This window comes from Pseudophryne corroboree, chromosome 4, assembly GCF_028390025.1.
Source record: "Pseudophryne corroboree isolate aPseCor3 chromosome 4, aPseCor3.hap2, whole genome shotgun sequence".
Classification (NCBI taxonomy): domain Eukaryota; kingdom Metazoa; phylum Chordata; class Amphibia; order Anura; family Myobatrachidae; genus Pseudophryne; species Pseudophryne corroboree.
The window spans coordinates 801969101-801992022 of record NC_086447.1 but is presented as its reverse complement, the minus strand read 5'-3'; the positions used below and the strand labels follow the sequence as shown (position 1 = coordinate 801992022).

Below are 22922 nucleotides of genomic sequence, written 5' to 3'. Positions count from 1 at the left end.
CTTCCAATACTGCCTCCCTGTCGGAGGGAGACGTTGGTAGAGCAGACTTCAGGAACCGGCGAGGGGGAGACGTCTCGAATTTCAGTTTGTACCCCTGTGATACTACCTGCAGGATCCAGGGGTCCACTTGCGAGTGAGCCCACTGCGCGTTGAAATTTTTGAGACGGGCCCCCACCGTGCCTGAGTCCGCTTGTAAAGCCCCAGCGTCATGCTGAAGACTTGGCAGAAGCGGGGGAGGGCTTCTGATCCTGGGAAGAGGCTGCTTGCTGCAGTCTTTCCCCTTCCTCTGCCCCGGGGCAGAAATGAGTGGCCTTTTGCCCGCTTGCCCTTATGGGGACGAAAGGACTGAGTTTGAAAAGACGGTGTCTTTTTCTGCTGAGAGGTGACCTGGGGTAAAAAGGTGGATTTCCCAGCCGTCGCCACCAGGTCTGATAGACCGACCCCAAATAACTCCTCCCCTTTATACGGCAAAACTTCCATATGCCGTTTTGAATCCGCATCACCTGACCACTGTCGTGTCCATAAACTTCTTCTGGCAGAAATGGACAACGCACTTACTCTTGATGCCAGGGTGCAAATATCCCTCTGTGCATCTCGCATATATAGTAATGCATCCTTTAAATGCTCTATAGTCAATAATATACTGTCCCTATCCAGGGTATCAATATTTTCAGTCAGGGAATCCGACCAAGCCACTCCAGCACTGCACATCCAGGCTGAGGCGATTGCTGGTCGTAGTATAACACCAGTATGTGTGTATATACCTTTTAGGATATTTTCCAGCTTTCTATCAGCTGGTTCCTTGAGGGCGGCCGTATCAGGAGACGGTAACGCCACTTGTTTTGATAAGCGTGTGAGCGCCTTATCTACCCTAGGGGGTGTTTCCCAACGCGCCCTAACCTCTGGCGGGAAAGGGTATAATGCCAATAATTTATTAGAAATCAGCAGTTTTTTATCGGGGGAAACCCACGCTTTGTCACACACCTCATTTAATTCATCTGATTCAGGAAAAACTATGGGTAGTTTTTTCACACCCCACATAATACCCTTTTTTGTGGTACTTGTAGTATCAGAAATGTTCAAAGCCTCCTTCATTGCCGTGATCATGTAACGTGTGGCCCTACTGGACATTACGTTTGTCTCGTCACCGTCGACACTGGAGTCAGTATCCGTGTCTGGGTCTGTGTCGACCATCTGAGGTAACGGGCGCTTTAGAGCCCCTGACGGTGTTTGAGACGCCTGGACAGGCACTAACTGATTTGCCGGCTGTCTCATGTCGTCAACAGTTTTTTGCAAAGTGCTGACACTGTCACGTAATTCCTTCCATACGACCATCCAGTCAGGTGTCGACTCCCTAGGGGGCGACATCACTATTACAGGCAATTGCTCCGCCTCCACATCATTTTCCTCCTCATACATGTCGACACAATCGTACCGACACACAGCACACACACAGGGAATGCTCTGATAGAGGACAGGACCCCACGAGCCCTTTGGGGAGACAGAGGGAGAGTTTGCCAGCACACACCAGAGCGCTATATATATGCAGGGATTACCTTATATAAGTGTTTCTCCCTTTTATAGCTGCTGTATATGTATTTTCTGCCAATTAGTGCACCCCCCTCTCTTGTTTTACCCTGATTCTGTAGCAGGACTACAGGGGAGAGTCAGGGAGCCTTCCTTCCAGCGGAACTGTGAGGGAAAATGGCGCTTGTGTGCTGAGGAGATAGGCTCCGCCCCCTTCACGGCGGCCTTTTCTCCCACTTTTTTTTAGGAAAACTGGCAGGGGTGAAATGCATCCATATAGCCCAGGAGCTATATGTGATGTATTTCTTTAGCCATATATGGTTTAAACATGTTTTATTGCGTCTCAGGGCGCTCCCCCCCAGCGCCCTGCACCCTCAGTGACCGGAGTGTGAAGTGTGCTGAGAGCAATGGCGCACAGCTGCAGTGCTGTGCGCTACCTTATTGAAGACAGGAACGTCTTCTGCCGCCGATTTTTCCGGACCTCTTCGCTCTTCTGGCTCTGTAAGGGGGCCGGCGGCGCGGCTCCGGGACCCATCCAGGCTGAACCTGTGATCGTCCCTCTGGAGCTAATGTCCAGTAGCCAAGAAGCCCACTCCACTCTGCAGTCAGGTGAGTTCGCTTCTTCTCCCCTTAGTCCCACGATGCAGTGAGCCTGTTGCCAGCAGGTCTCACTAAAAATAAAATAACCTATTTAAAACTTTTACTCTAAGCAGCTCTGGAGAGCTACCTAGCATGCACCCTTCTCGGCCGGGCACAAAAATCTAACTGAGGCTTGGAGGAGGGTCATAGGGGGAGGAGCCAGTGCACACCAGGTGACCTAAAAGCTTTTACTTTTGTGCCCAGTCTCCTGCGGAGCCGCTATTCCCCATGGTCCTTACGGAGTACCCAGCATCCACTAGGACGTCAGAGAAATAATAATAATAGGAGATCAGTGCATGTTTTTCAGTGGGCAGGGGTTAAAACCACTGAAATAAAATTGTGTGGGGTCCCCCCTCCTAAGCATAACTAGCCTCGGGCTCATTGAGCCGGTCCTGGTTGTAAAAATACTGGAAAAAAATTACAGAGGATCCCCCGTATTTTAACAACCAGCACCGGGCTCTGCGTCCGGTCCTGGTGCAAAAAATACGGGGGACAAAAGACGTAGGGGTCCCCCGTATTTTTAACACCAGCACCGGGCTCCACTAGCTAGGGAGATAATGCCACAGCCAGGGGACACTAATACCGGTACCTGTGGCCGTGGCATTAAATCCCCAACTAGTCACCCCTGGCCGGGGTACCCTGGAGGAGTGGGGACCCCATAAATCAAGGGGTCCCCCCCCCCTCCAGCCACCCAAGGGCCAGGGGTGAAGCCCAAGGCTGTCTCCCCCATCCAAGGGCGGCGGATGGGAGGCTGATAGCCAAGTGTCAAAAAAAAAGAATATTGTTTTTTGTAGCAGAACTACAAGTCCCAGCAAGCCTCCCCCGCAAGCTGGTACTTGGAGAACCACAAGTACTAGCATGCGGGGGGGAATCGGCCCTGCTGGTACCTGTAGTTCTCCTACAAAAAAAAATACCCAAACAGTACACACCGTGACAGTATAACTTTATTACATACATGCACACATACATACCTATGTTGACACGAGGCTTGGTCCCCTTCTCCACGTAGAATCCACGGGGTACCTGTAAATAAAATTATACTCTCAACAATCCTGTGTAGATTGGTCCTCCTCAGAGTTTGTAATCCACGTACTTGGCAAAATAAAAAACGCAAAACACGGACGACGCACTGAAAGGGGTCCCATGTTTACACATGGGACCCCTTTCCCCGACTGCCGGGACCCCCCGTGACTGCTGTCAATGAGGGTCTCTTCAGCCAATCAGAGAGCGCCACGTCGTGGCACTCTCCTGATTGGCTGTGCGCGTCTGAGCGGTCAGGCGGCGCATAGCGCATAGGCGCTCCATTATATTCAATGGTGGGAACTTTGCGGTCAGCGGTTGACCGCGAGTAACCTCGAGGTCAACCGCTGACCGCAAAGTTCCCACCATTGAATATAATGGAGCGCCTATGCGCCGCCTGACAGCTCAGACGCGCACAGCCAATCAGGAGAGTGCCACGACGTTGCGCTCCCTGATTGGCTGAAGAGACCCTCATTGACAGCAGTCACGGGGGGGTCCCGGTAGTCGGGGAAAGGGGTCCCATGTGTAAACATGGGACCCCTTTCAGTGCGTCGTCCGTGTTTTGCGTTTTTTATTTTGCCAAGTACGTGGATTACAAACTCTGAAGAGGACCAATCTACACAGGATTGTTGTGAGTATAATTTTATTTACAGGTACCCCGTGGATTCTACGTGGAGAAGGGGACCGAGCCTCGTGTCAACATAGGTAAGTATGTGTGCATGTATGTAATAAAGTTATACTGTCACGGTGTGTGTGTGTGTGTACTGTTTTTATTTGGGTATTTTTTTTGTAGGAGAACTACAGGTACCAACAGGCCCGTTTCCCCCCAGCATGCTGGTACTTGTGGTTCTCCAAGTACCAGTTTGCGGGGGAGGCTTGCTGGGACTTGTAGTTCTGCTACAAAAAAAGGGGTGACTAGTTGGAGATTTAATGCCACGGCCGCAGGGACCGGTATAAAAGTGTCCCCTGGCTGTGGCATTATCTCTCTAGCTAGTGGAGCCCGGTGCTGGTGTTAAAAATATGGGGGACCCCTACGTCTTGTCCCCCATATTTTTTGCACCAGGACCGGACGCAGAGCCCGGTGCTGGTTGTTAAAATACGGGGGATCCCCTGTCATTTTTTTCCAGTATTTTTACAACCAGGACCGGCTCAAAGAGCCCGAGGCTGGTTATGCTTAGGAGGGGGGACCCCACGCAATTTTTTTCACGTTTTTTTGAACACTTTTGTGCCGTCCATGAAGTCGAATCCAGGACGCACACTATCGTCAATTGGTCCGTTTTTCGACAGCGGGACTGACGAATCCATTTTTTTATTGAATATGTCGAATTCGGGTCCCGGCGGCCGGGGTTCGACTGTCGAATTCAAAGACGGTCGAATTCCAGCTGGAATTCGACCGCAATTGCATATAGCCCTAATAGTATGAGCTGGCCTTTCCCTCTATGCCCCTCCTACCAGACTGTCTAGAAACAGTGCCCGAGGAGACGGACATACTTTGACAGAAGGAAATACACAGATACTGGCGAGATTCACGCCAGCTCACACATAACGAAAGGCAAGCCAAGCTAACCAACAAGAGACGATTCAGCTACGGCTGAACCAACAATACTTAACCAAGTAACAATGCAGGAATACGAAGCACTGGGCGGGCGCCCAGCATCCTCTACGGGCTACAAGAAAAGGATTTATAGGTAGGTATATAAAATCCTATTTTCTCTTACGTCCTAGAGGATGCTGGGGTCCAATTTAGCACCATGGGGATGTACCAAAGCTCCCAGTACGGGAGGGAGAGTGCTGAGGTTCCTGCAGAACAGATTGACCAAACTTTAAGTCCTCAGAGGCCAAAGTATCGAACTTGTAGAACTTAGCAAACGTGTTCGACCCTGACCAAGTAGCTGCTCGGCAAAGCTGAAGAGCCGAGACACCTCGGGCAGCCGCCCAGGAAGTACCCACTTTACAGGTAGAGTGGGCCTGAACCGATTTTGGAAATCGCCAATCCAGTTGTAGAATAAGCCTGATTCAGCAAGAAATTGTCTGCTTAGAAGCAGGACACCCAATCTTGTTGGGATCATAAAGGTCAAATAGTGCATCAGACTTCCTGTGACGAGCCGTTCTCTTCAGATATATCTTCAAAGCCCGCACAACGTCCAAGGACTTTGAGGTAATAGAGGTGTCAGTAGCCACTGGCACCACAATAGGTTGGTTGATATGGAAAGAAATTGCAGACGCGTTCTGAGCTCAGCTCTATCCTCATGGAAAATCAAGTAGGGGCTCTTGTGCGACAATGCCCCCAATTGCGACACGTCTTGCAGATGCCAATGCCAACAGTGTTACCGCCTTACAAGTAATAAACTTTGCGTTTACCTCCTGTAAAAGTTCAAACCAATCCGACTGCAGGAACTGCAGCACCACCTTAAGATCCCAAGGTGCCGTATGAGGCACAAAGGGGGGCTGGATGTGCAGAACTTCTTTCAAGAATGTCTGAACCTCAGGAAGAGCAGCCAATTGTTTCTGGAAGAAAATGGACAAGGCCGAAATCTGGACTTTTATGGAGACCAAATGTAGGCCCACATCCACACCCGCTTGCAGAAAGAGGAGAAAACGTCCCAAATGAAACTCCACCGTTGGAAACTTCTTGGATTCACACCAAGACACATACTTCTTCCAAATCCGATGGTAATGCTTAGACATTACTCCCTTCCTAGCTTGGATCAGAGTAGGAATGCCCTTGTTTGGAATGCCGTTCCGAGGTAAGATCTGGCGTTCAACCTCCATGCCGTCAAACGTAGTCGCGGTAAGTCTTGATAGGCGAATGGCCCCGTAGTAGAAGGTCCTCGCGAAGAGGAAGAGGCCTCGGATCCTTCATCAGTAATTCCAGAAGATCCGCGTACCAAGCCAGTCTTGGCCAGTCTGGAGCAATGAGGATCGCCTGAACTCTCGTTCTTTTTATTAGTTTTAGAATCCTTGGGATGAGTGGAAGAGGAGGGAACACACATGCTGACTGGAACACCCACGGAGTTACCAGGGCGTCCACCGCCACTGCTTGCGGGTCCCGTGACCTGGAACAGTACCTCCAAAGCTTCTTGTTGAGGCAAGAGGCCATCATGTCTATCTGAGGTACGACCCATCGGCTTGTTACCTCTGCGAATACCTCCATGTGGAGGCCCCATTCTCCTGGATGGAAATCGTGGCTGCTGAGGAAGTCCGATTCCCAGTTGTCCACTCCCGGAATGAAGATCGCTGACAACGCTACCACGTGTCTTTCTGCCCAGAGGAGGATTCTTGTTACCTCTGACATTGCAGCTCTGCTCTTCGTTCCGCCCTGCCTGTTTATGTATGACACCGCTGTGACGTTGTCCGACTGAACTTGAATGGCTTGATCTTTCAGAAGATGTGCTGCTTGTAGAAGGCAGTTGTATATGGCCCTCAGTTCCAGAATGTTTATTGGAAAGAGATTCCTGACTTGACCACCTTCCTTGGAAGTTTTCCCCCCCCGAGTGACTGCTCCCAAACCTCTGAGACTTGCATCCGTGGTTAGAAGAATCCAATTCTGAATCCCGAACCTGCGTCCCTCGAGTAGGTGAGAAGTTTGGAGCCACCAGAGGAGTGAAATTCTGGCTTTTGGCGACAGGCGTATCCGCTAGTGTATGTGGAGCTGCGATCCCGACCACTTTTCCAGTAGATCCAGCTGGAAGAACCGTGCATGGAATCTTCCGTACTGTAGAGCCTCGTAGGAGGCTACCATCTTTCCCAGAAAGTGAATGCACTGACAAACCGATACCCGGGCTGGCCTCAGGACATCCCGGACCATTGATTGGATCACAAACGCTTTCTCCGCTGGTAGAAACTAGTGATGAGCGAGGTTCGGTTTTACTCGGTTTTACTCGGTTCTCAAAACGGCATCTTATTGGCTATCCAAAACACGTGACATCCGTGAGCCAATAAGATGCCGTTTTGAGAACCGAGTAAAACCGAGTAAAACCGAATCCGCTCATCACTAGGAAACACCCTCTGCACTTCCGTGTCGAGAATCATCCCCAGGAAGGGCACTCTCCTCGTCGGCTCCAAATGTGACTTTGGAAGGTTCAGGATCCACCTGTGATCCTGAAGTAGTTGAGTTGAGAGAGCAATACTCTGCAACAGTCTCTCCCTGGAAGATGCCTTTATCAGTAAATCGTCCAGATATGGAATTATGTTCACTCCCTGCTTGCGGAGGAGGAACATCATCTCCGCCATGATCTTGGTGAATACCCTTGGTGCAGTGGAGAGGCCAGATGGCAATGTCTGGAACTGATAGTGACAGTCCTGTAGTGCAAACCGTAAGTAAGCCTGATGAGGCGGCCAGATCGGAATGTGAAGGTACGCATCCTTGATATCCAGGGATACCAGGAATTCTCCCTACTCCAGACCTGAGAATACCGCTCTCAGCAACTCCATCTTGAATTTGAATACCTTTAAGTAGGGGTTCAATGACTTAGGTTCAATATTGGTCTTGCCGAACCGTCCGGTTTCGGAACCACAAACAGGGTGGAGTAATAACCCTTGTGTGTTAGGCGAGGCGGAACTGGAACAATGACATTTGTTCGTATCAACTTTTGAATGGCATCCTGTAGGGTAGTACTTTCTGTCAGCAAAGCTGGTAAGCCTGATTTGAAGAATCTGTGAGGTGGGAGTTTCTGAAACGCCAGTCTGTACCCCTGGGTAACAATATCTTTTACCCAGGGGTTTAGGCACGATGACGCCCAGACGTGACTGAAATCTCTTAGTCTTGCTCCCACCTGCCCTATCTCCAGGCTGGGAGGTCCACCATCATGCCGAAGATTTTGAGGAAGCAGAACCTGGTTTCTGTTCCTGTGAACCTGCTGGTGCAGGTTTTCTGGATTTCCCCCGACCTCCTCTAAAGAAGGTGGGGGGGGCCTTTGGATTTTTTAAATTTTGCGGTCCGAAAGGACTGCAGTGGAGGCGTAGGATAATATTTCCGAGCCAGTGCAGCTGCGGAGGGAAGAAAAGTAAACTTATCCGCAGTTGCCGCAGAGAGCCACGCATCCAGCGCTTCCCCAAACAGAGCCTGACCTATGAAGGGTAGGTTCTCCACATTTTTCATGGATTTCACGTCCGCAGTTCATTGGCATAGCCAAAGACCTCTACGTGCTGAGACTGCCATGGAAGTAGCCCGTGTATTAAGCAGGCCAATGTCCTGCATGGCCTCCACCATGAAACCTGCAGAATCCTGTATGTGACGTAAAAACAAGTCAATGTCACTCCTATCCATAGTATCTAATTCCTCTAGTAATGTACCTGACCACTTTACTATAGCTTTAGAAATCCACGCACACGCAACAGTGGGCCTTAAAGCCACGCCTGTAGCAGTGTATAGTGATTTGAGCGTAGTCACAATCTTGCGGTCAGCCGGGTCCTTTAAGGCGGTTGAACCGGGGACAGGTAAAACCACCTTTTTAGACAACCTAGATACAGAAGCGTCTACTATAGGTGGGTTGTCCCACTTCTTCCTGTCCTCTTCAGGGAAAGGAAAAGCAATGAGAATTCTCTTCGGGCTCTTGAATTTTTTCTCTGGGTTTTCCCAGGATATTGCAAACAAGGCGTTTAACTCCTTAGAAGCAGGGAAGGTAAGCGAGGATTTCTTATTTGCGGTAAAATAAGATTCCTCCTCCTGCTCAGGTGCCTTCTCAGTAATGTGCAAAACATCCCTAATGGATTCAATCATTAATTGCACACCTTTAGCAAGAGATGCATCCCACTCCTGCATATCCCCCTCACCGTTCCCTGTATCAGAGTTGGTATCAGTGTCAGCTTGCATTATCTGTGCAAGTGTATGCTTTTGTGGGTATGTAGGTGGGGTTTTTGATGAAGTAGTGGGGGCCAAACACTGTAAACCCTCCACAGATTTCCTCAAAAACTGCGTCTTTCTCAATATGTGACATCCTTGTAGAAATCTGGGATATCATTCCCCTTAAAGAATCCACCCATGCGGGTTCGGATTCGGAAGGCTGAGAAAGGATATGGCAGTCTTGAGTACATGGAATAGACTCCTCAGGAGAAGATAAACATTCCGCAGTGCAGGATACAGAATTCTTAGACATGGTAATGTGAAATATACACAGGAAAATGTCGGATACAGTTTCCCCCAAAGCACCTTCAGAGAGTCACAGAGTATAAGGAGCCAGCCACACTGCACCCCTGCAGGCAGTTATTATGATAAAAGTCCGGCGCGTACTAACTATCCTTAATAGGGTAGTTAGTTCTGATATAACACTCATCCCCTGTCTATAACACCCTGGTACCGCAGAGTACTTGTGGAGTTATGTGAAGGGCAGCGCTCCCTGTCAGCGTCTCTGTATGTATGATCTGCAGTGACAAAATGGCGTTGGTGAGCGCTGGATCCGCTCTGAGAGGAAGCCCCGCCCCCTGCAATGGCACGCGGCCTCCCGCACTACTTATTTATACTGGCCTGAGGTTGTGTGTGTTAACAGCGGGATTAGCTCCTGTTGCGCTGGCTCAGGACGCCCCTCCAGCGTCTACATGGGTGATGTTGCTGAGCCTCCAGGAGCGCAGCCTGTCAGAGCTGCGCTCCAACCCTTGTGCCGCCATACCCGCCGGCGACCCGCTAACCAGGACGCCATCGCTGTACTCACCGCTCATCTATCTTCTGGCTCTGTTATGGGGTGGGGGCCGTGCTGCGGGAGTGAGCGGTCGCCTCGTGGGCTTGTGATCAGCACCCTCAGGAGCTCAGTGTCCTGTCAGCGGAGTAGAGAACCATTAACTCTTCAGGAAGTTGGTTCCTACTCCCTTCCCCCCGCCCTAAGTCCCACGAAGCAGGGAGGCTGTTGCCAGCAGCCTTCCTGTACAACAACAAACTCTAAACTTTAATAAAAAATAAAAAACCTAAGAAAACTCCTAGGAGGTCACCTAGCTGTGACCGGCTCCTCTGGGCACATTTTCTAAACTGAGAGTCTGGTAGGAGGGGCATAAAGGGAGGGGTCAGCCCACACTATTAAACTCTTAAAGTGCCAGTGGCTCCTAGTGGACCCGTCTATACCCCATGGTGCTAAATTGGACCCCAGCATCCTGTAGGACATAAGAGAAATTAGAAATCCCTAGCACCCCCTGGGGGGGGAGACAGCATAGCTCCGGAATTGCTGCAATGTACTCAGAAATTCCAATCTGGAAACAAACTCTGTGGGGGTTAGACACCCCTAGGGGAGGGACAGCAGCACAGAGTATTTTCAGAAGACAGCATACCACCCGAATGCCTGGACCTATTTACAACAAACTTGGTACACATATGACTTACAGGCTTGGAACAACAAACACTGGTGGTAAGATACCCCTAGCACCCCTAGGGGTGAGGCAGCAGTACAGAGTTTTTCAGCAGACAGCATAACTCTTTAATACCTGGAGCAATTTACACCAAACTTGCTACACATGACTTACACTCTGGGAACAAACACTGTGGGGGTAACACACCACTAGCACCCCTAGGGGTGGGCCAGCAGCACAGACTATATCAGGACATGCATGATATAGCAGTGATGAGAGGGCTGCATGTGACAGGGCCAGTGACATGACGTGAGGAGGGGAATGCAGGTAGCACAAACCCACACACAGAGTTATATAGTGGAAGTAGCACGGTCCCCCAGCAGCACAGAGTATATTCTGAGATACATAGTGTGCTGCGCTATATAATAAACTGTGGGGGGGGGGAGGGAATGAACGTTATGGTAAGAACTTACCGTTGATAACGTGATTTCTCTTATGTCCACAGGTATCCACAGGATAACATTGGGATATTGTCGAGCGACAGCGAAAATGGCACCAACACAGTCACGAGCTTTCTGGCCTCCCAGGATGCATTGGGGCCTCCACTATATAGTCCCGCCCACTGATTCAGTCAGATCAGTTCTTTCCACAGCGATTATAGGCAGGAACATTAGGTAGAGACCTGTACAGGCGATAAGAACACACATGCACACCCTTCCATACAAGAAGGAAGAGGTTTTTAGTGTTTGTCTAGATCCTCAAATCAGATGCGTCCGGGTGGGATCCCTGTGGATACCTGTGGACATAAGAGAAATCACGTTATCAACGGTAAGTTCTTACCATAACGTTAATTTCTCTGGCTGGGTCCACAGGATTATCCACAGGATAACATTGGGCTTCCCAAAGCCATTTTAGTGGTGGGGACGCTCCTGATTGCACAGGAGGACCTTTCGCCCGAAGTCTGCGTCATGAGAGGCAAAAGTATCCAAGGCATAATGTCTGATGAATGTGTTTATGGAAAACCATGTGGCTGCCTTACATATCTGTTCTGCTGATGCACCCTGTTGTGCTGCCCAAGAAGGACCTACCTTACGTGTAGAGTGTGCAGAGACATTAGCCGGAATAGGGAGATCTGCATGAGAATAAGCTTCAGATATTACCATTCGGAGCCATCTCGCCAGCGTCTGTTTACTAGCAGGCCAACCTCTCCTATGGAATCCGTAGAGGATGAAGAGGGAATCTGTTTTCCTGATGGCACTAGTACGATCTATGTAGATTTTTAAAGACCGGACCACGTCCAGTGACGCTTCTCCCGCAGATAGTCCCGATACCTGAAAAGCTGGGACTACAATCTCTTCATTCAGGTGAAACTTTGACACCACCTTTGGAAGATAACTAGATCTCGTTCTGAGAACTGCTCTGTCTGGAAAAAAACTTAGGAAAGGAGACTTACATGATAATGCTCCTAAATCTGACACACTTCTGGCTGACGCCATTGCCAGTAAAAAAAGAACTTTAACCGTTAACCACTTAAGATCTGCTCTCTCAAGTGGTTCAAACAAAGGACCCTGGAGAAATTTAAGAACTAAATTCAAATCCCAGGGAGCTGCAGGAGGAACAAATGGAGGTTGAATATGTACTACTCCTTGGAAAAAAGTACGTACATCCTGTAGGTCAGCAATCTTCTGCTGAAACCATACAGTCAACGCTGAGACTTGCACCCTCAAGGAAGCAACCTTCAACCCCTTATCCAATCCTGCCTGTAGAAAATCCAAAATTCTAGCTACTTTAAAGGCTCTTGGATTGTAATTTTTTCCAGAACACCAATGAATATAGGCTTGCCATATTCTATGATATACACGGGCCGAAGAAGGCTTTCTTGCTCTAAGCATGGTTTGGATTACTTGCTTTGAAAATCCTTTAGCCTCTAAGATAGAGGTTTCAACAGCCACGCCGTCAAAGACAGGCGATCCAGATGACTGTAACAACAAGGACCCTGCATTAACAGATCTGAACGTTGAGGGAGCAGTATCGGTGCTTCCACGGACATTCTCCACAGATCTGTGTACCAATGCCTTCTTGGCCAAGCTGGAGCTATTAGAATGATTGCTCCTTTTGCCTGTTTTATCTTTCTCACTACTCTGGGTAACAGAGATATTGGAGGGAACAGATATGCCAGCTGAAACCTCCATTCTACTGACAGTGCGTCTACCAGGACTGCTCCTGGGTCCCTTGTTCTTGATCCGTACCTCGGAACTTTGTTGTTTAGACGAGACGCCATAAGGTCTATCTCCGGTAGACCCCATCTGTTCACCAGTGTTTGAAACAATTCTGGGTGTAGTGCCCATTCGGTTTCCTGAATGGTGTGCCGACTGAGAAAATCCGCTTCCCAATTTAGTACACCCGGGACAAATACTGCTGACAATGCTGGGAGATGGAGTTCTGCCCACTTTAGAATGGGAGTTACTTCCTCCATCAGACTCTTGCTGTGAGTCCCTCCTTGATGATTTAGGTATGCTACTGCCGTCGCATTGTCTGAGCGGATCTGGACTGGTCTTCCTTGTAGATTGTCCTTTGCCTGAACTAGGGCCAAGTAAATGGCTCTTATTACTAACAGATTTATCGGCAGGCGACTTTCCCTTGCGGTCCATTTTTCCTGGAACCTTAGGCTTCCGAGTACCGCCCCCCAACCTTGCAGGCTGGCATCTGTCGTCAGGACTTGCCACTCTTTTATCCAAAAGGGTCTCCCCTTGTTTAAATGGTCTGTCTGTAGCCACCATGCTAGAGACCTTTTTACATTTACTGGAATCTTTATCATCTGCTTCTTTATTGTTTGATGATTTCCGTTCCATTTTGTCAAAATGAGATGCTGCAATGGTCTGGAGTGGAATTGCGCATATTCCACCATGTCGAACGTTGATACCATCAGACCCAACAGTCGCATTGCTGCATGGACTGACATTGTCTGGGCTTGCAACGCTTCCTGAGCCATGACCTGCACCTGGACTATTTTCTTCTCTGGTAAGAGAACTCTCTGTAGGTCTGAATCCAATATGGCTCCCAAATGAACCATCCGCTGTGATGGATTCAGGGACGACTTCTCCCAATTTACGAGCCACCCGTGTCTCTGTAAACAAACTATCGTCTGTTGGAGATGGCTCAACAGTAAATCTTGCGACTGTGCTAAGATTAATAGGTCGTCTAGGTATGGGAATATCCTTATCCCTTGTTTGCGCAGACAAGCTGCCATAACCACCATGATCTTGGTAAACACCCTGAGTGCTGTAGCTAGCCCGAAGGGCAGAGCTTGGAACTGGAAGTGTTCCTTGAGGATGGCAAACCTGAGGTAACACTGATGTGATAGTGCTATAGGCACATGTAGGTAAGCATCCCGCACATCCAGAGATACCATATAGTCTCCCGGTTCCATAGCCAACATTATGGAGCGTAACGTCTCCATGTGGAACTTCGGAATCCATATGTAATTGTTCAACATCTTCAGATTTAGAATTGGTCGATATGACCCATTTGGTTTCTGGATTAGAAACAGATTGGAGTAATACCCCTGTCCCTTTTGTGATGGAGGTACTGGGACAATCACACCTGACTGCAGTAATTTTTGGACTGCTTCTTGCAGGGCATTGGCCTTCGACTCTATACGAGACGGGCTGGTGCAAAAAAATCTTTGAGGAGGCTGCCTCCTGAATGGGAACCCATACCCCTGAGATACTACCTTCTGCACCCAGGCATCTGTTGTTGACTGTTGCCATGTGTGTGCAAATTGCAGGAGTCGGCCCCCAACCCCGGAATCCTCCAGGCGGAGGCCCGTCTCTTCAGGCTGAGGGCTTTTGTTCAGGTTTGGAAGCTGGCTTTTTGCTAGCCCACTGCTTCTTACCCCTGGATTTAAACTGGGGTTGTTGTTTAGGCTCCTCTTTATCTTTCGCTTTGCTTTGCCAGCGAAATGAGCGAAATTTTAAACCCTTGGACTTAGGGTTGTAGGTAGCCGGAAATCTGACCTTCTTCGATTCAGCCTCCGACTCTAGGATATCCGATAAAGGTTTTCCAAATAATATATTACCCATGAAAGGCAATGCTTCCAATTCCTTCTTGGACTCCGCATCTGCCTTCCAGGTCCGTAGCCAGACTGCTCTGCGAGCGACTACTGCCAGGGCTGAAGCTTTAGAAGCAACAGTGCCTACATCAATGGCTGCTTCTTCTAAATACTGGGCAGATTGTCTTAAACGGCAAAGACGATCCTCTTGCTCCCTAGTAGGAGAGGGGATGTCATTCTCTAGTTCCTCTATCCATTCGCCCATTGCCTTTGCTACCCAGGCCGAAGCCATAGCAGGTCTTACCACTGCACCCACAAGAGAAAAAATATTTTTCAATAGGCTCTCTACCCTCCTGTCTGTGACATCATTCAAAGAGGTAGATGACAGTGGCAAAGCAGATTTGTGCACGAGTCGCAGAACATGTGCATCTACTTTTGGAGGAACTTCTCTCTTCGAACAATCTCCAGCAGGAAATGGATAATAAGAATCCCATCTCCTAGGAATCTTATACTTTTTACCAGGCGCTGCCCAAGACTCATCCATCATTTCCGTCAACTCCTCTGACGCTGGAAATTCAGCTTTCACTGACTTTGTTCGTTTGAATACAGGTGCTTTTGCTTTTAACGCTGTCTTGGCTGGTTCTTCCAGAGAAAGCACAGCCTTTACTGCATTAATGAGTTCAGCTACATCATCTGAACTAAAGCTCTGCGACTGATCATCATACGGAGTTGAATCTATTGTTTCCGCATCATCATCCGATGTATCCTCTTGTGTAGTCTGCCATACAGACGTATCTGTCTTAGTCTTACCTACCCCTTGGTTGCTTGTAGAGGCTACTGGAACCAAACCATAGGAAGGGAGCTGCATGTATGGGTTCATAGTGTAACCTAACCCCTGAGGTGGTGCTACTGGAGCTAACCTGTCCGCTATTGAAGACAGAGTCTTTGCGAACATATTCCATGGTGGCTCTACTGGAGGTTGAACTAACTCCTGTTTTTTACTTCGCTGAAAAGCGAAACAGTTTGCACATAAGTGACCAATTGAATCATATCAATTACCCCTGACTTACAAGATAAGCATGTTAGGGCTGTAGGAGTGCTTGACAAATTCTCCTCATCACTTTTGCCGCTCACAGACATTTTTTCTGATATTGACTACACAATTTTGTGACTGAACCACACCCTATAATCAGTATATAGAGGTGAAATCAATCTGACTACAGTGCACCTGATTTGAGGGTCAGAACAGGACTGACATTAAACAGAAAAGTCAGCACACATACTAGCAGTCAGTCACATGTTAAAGCATTAGACATTGTCATATGAGAATACAACCTCCATAATAACTTATACATAAGTGGGAAATTTGTACTTCTGTTTAACTGGTTCTTTTTCAACATAATATGCAGAAAACACAGTAATACACAGGTCTCATATGCAATAGGTACTAAAAATTAACAGTGCACACTAAGAAGTAGAAGGAATTTTTAGTACTGTATACCCTGCCTCCAGGGAGCGGGATACAGGGAGACTCACCACACTTCCATATCCAAGCAAAGACGCTCGAAAGACGCTGAGTGGATTCAGACGCTACTGGTGTACACTGCCGCTCTTGGTAACTGATAACGGACACGGACGCTCACCAACGGACACGGACGCTGAGCGACTCCACGTGCATGCAGACACTAAAGGCCTGCGACTCGGTCTGGGCGGGTTTATATCCAGTGTACACAACCGCAGCATCTAAGCTGCGACCGAGTACTCTCGTGGTAGCGTCTGAGCCGGAAGTGAGGTTATTCAGTTCATGAAACGAGAGACCCGCGGGAACTGGCCATGAACTCGGAGGAGGGACGGCCAGGAGAGCGTCTGAAACCCCCTGTTGACTTAAACTCCCAGGATCGCGGCCTCACCTAGTCCTGGCGCCTATGATCCCCGGAGCGTAGCGCTGTCACACTCGAGATGTTCGGCGCATCAACACGCTGTTTGTAGTCTCCACCAAATCAGCGTAGCTGTGTCCTGACCCCTCTAGTAAGAGGAAGTCCATATACTCACTGTCTCCCCATGCTCCGGCCACAGCCTGGTAATGTCTGCTGGACCTGCTAGAACATCCGACACAGACGCCCGTCGAGACAGCACTGTACCGCGAAGGTAAGCGTTGTTGCGACCCGGTGGGGAGTTGTTGGAGCGACTCTAATACACGTTTAAGACGCTGTTAAGAGAAGTCGCTCAAACAAAAACAGTAAGTCTATAAAAATAAAGTAATGAAAACTTGAGGCTGCTTTCACAGCAGCCCTGTGACCATGCGGCTTCCTGCCGCACCAAGCAAAAAACTGATCTGACTGAATCAGTGGGTGGGACTATATAGTGGAGGCCTCAATGCATCCTGGGAGGCCAGAAAGCTTGTGACCGTGTTGGTGCCATTTTCGCTGTCGCTCGACAATATCCCAATGTTATCCTGTGGATAATCCTGTGGACCCAGCCAGAGAAATAATCGATAATTTCACAGGGGCACTGACATGTGAGGAGGGGAATGGAGGCAGCAGGAAGCCACAGACAGTTGTATAGTGGGAAGAGCAGTGTCCCTTGGGGGAACAAAAAGGGGCTCAGCCACTACACAAAAGTGCATCAGGGAAGCAAGATATGCCTATATACTAGATCTCCAGCCAATGTAAATTAACAAACTATCATTCTAATTTATCATCCTCATCCCGTAGCAAAGCACGGGTATTCAGCTATCTACAATGTTATTTATGCTGTGTGTTTAATATTTACATTTATTTTTGAAAAGAGACATTCTTAAAATCCCGGGCAACGCCGAGTACACCTGCTAGTCTAATCATACAATTGTCAACCCAAAGGAGGTCAGAGCATAGATTTCCCAGGCAAGACGTGTCATGGTTTTGTGAGTATTCATTAACCTAAGTAAGACCATGAACACACAGCATCATAAAACATGCGTGAAAGCATTCTCATTAAAACAAAAACAAAAAATGAAAAAGAAAAAAAAAATGAACATATACTTCAACTGGGTCCACTTTAAGAACATGAGCCAGTGAAAATGAAGATGCCAGTGAAGCATTTCATAGAACAATGAACAAAATAATTTATGCTGCCCCATATATTCAGTTATTAAATATATAATCTGTACCTTTACAATACGAGTTTCATTTGTAACTAATGTATTATATCTTATCAACATTTATTTACATATTAAACGTGATTTTTGTGGCAAGGTTTTAGACAAACAAGGACAATACACGTCAGACTGTTTACATAGCCACCGACAACACAGCTCATACAGAACAGTGACCGGAGACAAGGACTACAGGGCAATAATATAACAAACACAAGAATGCTCTGCACATAAATAATAAACCTGGGTGCAAAATAAATGTATATAGTGATGAAAGGGACAAGTGCAGGGAAAGGACAAGTACATTACCCATGTATCCAGTGATGAGGGGCTCAGTACAGGGAGAGGACAAGTACAGTACCTATGTATCCAGTGGTGAGGGGGCTCAGTACAGGGAGAGGACATGTACAGTACCTATGTATCCAGTGATGAGGGTCTCAGTACAGGGAGAGGACAAGTACAATACCTATGTACCCAGTGATGAGGTGGATCAGTACAGGGAGAGGACATGTACAATACCTATGTACCCAGTGATGAGGGGGCTCAGTACAGGAGAGAACATGTACAGTACCTATGTACCCAGTGATGAGGGGGCTCAGTACAGGAGAGAACATGTACAATACCTATGTACCCAGTGATGAGGGGGCTCAGTACAGGGAGAGGACATGTACAGTACCTATGTATCCAGTGATGAGGGGGCTCAGTACAGGAGAGAACATGTACAGTACCTATGTTACCCAGTGATGAGGGGGCTCAGTACAGGAGAGGACATGTACAATACCTATGTACCCAGTGATGAGGGGGCTCAGTACAGGGAGAGGACAAGTACAGTACCTATGTATCCAGTGATGAGGGGCTCAGTACAGGGAGAGGACATGTACCGTACCTATGTATCCAGTGATGAGGGGACTCAGTACAGGGAGAGAACATGTACAATACCTATGTACCCAGTGATGAGGGGGCTCAGTACAGGGAGAGGACAAGTACAGTACCTATGTATCCAGTGATGAGGGGCTCAGTACAGGGAGAGGACATGTACCGTACCTATGTATCCAGTGGTGAGGGGGCTCAGTACAGGGAGAGGACATGTACAGTACCTATGTATCCAGTGGTGAGGGGGCTCAGTACAGGGAGAGGACATGTACAGTACCTATGTATCCAGTGGTGAGGGGGCTCAGTACAGGGAGAGGACATGTACAGTACCTATGTATCCAGTGATGAGGGGACTCAGTACATGGAGAGGACATGTACAGTACCTATGTACCCAGTGATGAGGGGGCTCAGTACAGGGAGAGGACATGTACAATACCTATGTACCCAGTGATGAGGGGGCTCAGTACAGGGAGAGGACAAGTACAATACCTATGTACCCAGTGATGAGGGGGCTCAGTACAGGGAGAGGACATATACAGTACCTATGTACCCAGTGATGAGGGGGCTTGTTACAGGAGAGAACATGTACAATACCTATGTACCCAGTGATGAGGGGGCTCAGTACAGGGAGAGGACATGTACAGTACCTATGTATCCAGTGATGAGGGGGCTCAGTACAGGGAGAGGACATGTACAGTACCTATGTATCCAGTGATGAGGGGGCTCAGTACAGGGAGAGGACATGTACAGTACCTATGTATCCAGTGATGAGGGGGCTCAGTACAGGGAGAGGACATGTACAGTACCTATGTATCCAGTGATGAGGGGGCTTAGTACAGGGAGAGGACATGTACAGTACCTATGTATCCAGTGATAAGGGGGCTTGTTACAGAGAGAGGACATGTACCCTACCTATGTATCCAGTGATGAGGGAACTCAGTACATGGAGAGGACATGTACAGTACCTATGTATCCAGTGGTGAGAGGGCTCAGTACAGGGAGAGGACATGTACAGTACCTATGTATCCAGTGATGAGGGGGCTCAGTACATGGAGAGGACTAACACAATACCTACGTATCTAGTGATGAGGGGGCTTGTTACAGTGAGAGGACATGTACAGTACCTATGTATCCAGTGATGAGGGGGCTCAGTACATGGAGAGGACTAACACAATACCTACGTATCTAGTGATGAGGGGGCTTGTTACAGAGAGAGGACATGTACAGTACCTATGTATCCAGTGATGAATGGGCTCATTACAGGGAGAGAACATGTACAATACCTACGTATCCAGTGATGAGGGGGCTTGTTACAGGGAGAGGACATGTACAGTACCTATGTATCCAGTGATGAGAGGGCTTGTTACAGGGAGAGGACATGTACAGTACCTATGTATCCAGTGATGAGGGGGCTTGTTACAGGGAGAGGACATGTACAGTACCTATGTATCCAGTGATGAGGGGGCTTGTTACAGGGAGAGGACATGTTCAATAGCCACCGGTCACCATACTGACGGCAGAATCACGCCCCCTTACGGTCCAGACAGTTGGCATGCCGACTAACAGGGATTATTTCCAATCATGGGGGTCCACGACACCAATAGAGTGGGAACATAACCTGCGCTCGCCACTGAGTCAGCAAGAGGCTTTGTTGCGCTTTTCTCCCCCTGCCAGGCATCTAAGAGCCAGAATCCCAGCGTTGGTGTAATGACCAGCAGTCTCATGACCGCCGGTCACGCATACCCAAACGCAGGGGGAAAACTAGTAGAAAGCTCCATACAATACTAAGGTTAGATAGAATATAAATATATTCTGTGGTGTGAGTGATCTGTGCAGGGAGAATAATGTACTCCATACAGAAACATCCAGGAATGTGGGTGCTCAGAATGGGGACTGAAGGATACATGTACCCAGCATAGTGGCTGCATAGTCGGTGCAGGTTACATATGCTCGGGAATGGGGCTGCGCTGCACATGTATCCAGGGATGGGGCTACAATACACAAGTGTCCAGTTATGAGGCTTCACGGTAGATGCACTATACATGTGCCCAGAGGTGTATCTGGGCATGCCAAATGCTGTCTGGCAGACAGACATGCCTGCTGCTGTTTGGCAAACGTGGATGTGACGATGCCCAGTGGTGTGTGTGGCACACAGGGATATGAGGATGCTTGGTGTTGTGGGATGCCACGTAGTGTGTGGTACACAGGGATGTAAGGATGCAGGATGCCCAGTGGTGCATGGAGCACACAGGGATGTGGGGGTGCCCCATGTGGGGTTGCCCCGTGGAGCACATAGGGATTGTGGGGATGCCCCGTGGAGCACACAAGGATTGTGGGGATGCCCCATGGTGTGAGGGGCACACAGGGATGTGGGGATGCCCCATGCGGCACGCAGGGATGTCGGGATGCCCCGTGGGGCACATAGGGATGTGGGGATGCCAAGTGGTGTGTGTGTGTGGCACACAGGGATGTGGGGATGCCCCTTGGGGCACACAGGGATGTGGGGATGCCAAGTGGTGTGTGTGGCACACAGGGATGTGGGGATGCCCCGTGGTGTGTGTGGCACACAGGGATGTGGGGATGCCCCGTGGTGTGTGTGGCACACAGGGATGTGGGGATGCCCCGTGGTGTGTGTGGCACACAGGGATGTGGGGATGCCCCGTGGTGTGTGTGGCACACAGGGATGTGGGGATGCCCCGTGGTGTGTGTGGCACACAGGGATATGGGAATGCCACACTATATGTAACGCGGAACAATGGTGGCGGGCTGCAGTTCTTGCTCACCATAGGTGTATTAGATGCCGTCACTCTCCCATCCGAGACACACATATTTCCTGAACACTGCTCGGCCCGGACCCCGGTCTCCAGTTACACTCCTCCGCCGCCCTCGGCAGTGAAATGCGGCTCCTGCTTCACCGCCACATCGAGGTTTAGTCCGAGGCCTGGCCACATCCAGCAACCTCCCTCCGGTTCCCGAGATGACTGCCGGAGAGGTCACGGCTGGTGGTGGTAGCGGCGGCGGCTCCTCCGCGGACACTACAGAGGCGGCAGCAGAGCATCCCCCAGCCTGACCGCGACGGAAAATAGCGAAGGGGACTAGACAGCTCTGACCGACAGCAACTCTCCACCAATCATAAGCCAGCACGGGCGCTTCAGCCAATAGCGTCCCAAAGTGAGCAAGACAGCGTGGCTCGAGATGAGGATATTGGCCAATTGGAGGGCTGTTGGCTGCCAACCGCGCTGAACAAGGGCAGGACCAGCACTAAGTTAGGTAGAGAGGGAGAAGCTATAATAACCCGGTAGCAGTATATTTGAGGCCGGAGCTCAGCTGCTGTCAGTCACTGTGTAAGATCTCCATGGTGGCTCCAGTACCCCTGTAACCAGCTTGACACCCGGGCTGACTGTCACCCTGTACAGTTACATATCTCATATCTGCGTGTTCTCCTCTAGGTATATGAACTAGCTAACACACAGACAGGAACAGTCATAATTATACAGTGCTAAGCATACTATGACAAACATGGCGGAATCCCTGCTGCACTACTACAAGTTACTTTTGTTGCTGATAATGATTATTATTATTACTATTATTATTATTATTATTATTATAATAATAGTGATGTTAGCATACTCCCAACATTTTATGTAAACTCTACACAAGGAATGCCATATGGTTGAGGGCTAGCTACAAATCAGGGATAGCCATTGCAGTTGGAGGCCAGAAATTTGAGCATGCACAAAGGTGTTGTCCTTCGTACACCGCTTCCAGGTGCTCAAACCTGAAATTGAGTTAATATCGGGTGAGCCATTGGAAACAAGCATGCGATGGTGGCAACCACTGCAGTCCCAACATTGAATGGAAAAAGCAATTTGCATTGAGTCATTAGCATCAGTTGTTGCCAACCATCAGTGTCCATCCTTAATACAGATCCATGTGATGGGCCTGACTCTGATCAGTGAACGGTAATGCCGGACGCAGTGGAGCTGAATCGTACTGCACGTGTCCCAATGGTGTTTACACAGAGACGCAGTACAGTATTGGACTTATGGTCTCAGAAATATATTGGGCAGTGACTGGCAGGTAATAGGGGCAGGCCCGGCGACAGGGGGGGTCAAAGGGGACAGCCATCCCGGGCCCCAAGGTTCGGAGGGGCCCCGAGGCTCAGAGACATACAAAACGGAGCAGCGGCACCTTTGATTTGCATGCTGGCCGGTCACTGCTACACAAACAATGAAGCCAATTGGCAAAAGTAATCCCCCGCTACGGCAACCCGCCACCGCGACCTCCTCCCCATCAACCCGCGGCAACCCCAGTTAACACATACATGCGGTGCATGCGCCATGGGAATGAATGATGGCGCTATCCTGGCATCATTACACGAGAAGCTGACTGTGCCCGTGCCGA

The 22922-nt window shown here is 49.1% G+C and overlaps 1 protein-coding gene across 1 annotated transcript in view; it reads right to left on the bottom strand.

The window, feature by feature from the left end:
* SOCS5 (suppressor of cytokine signaling 5) overlaps positions 1 to 21672 on the bottom strand; it is a 117475-nt gene extending 95803 nt beyond the window's left edge. The window contains exon 1 of the mRNA XM_063918390.1: positions 21302 to 21672. The gene's annotated coding sequence lies outside the window, so the exon portion shown is untranslated. The remainder of the gene's footprint in view (positions 1 to 21301) is intronic.
* Between the last annotated feature and the right edge of the window lie 1250 nt (positions 21673 to 22922).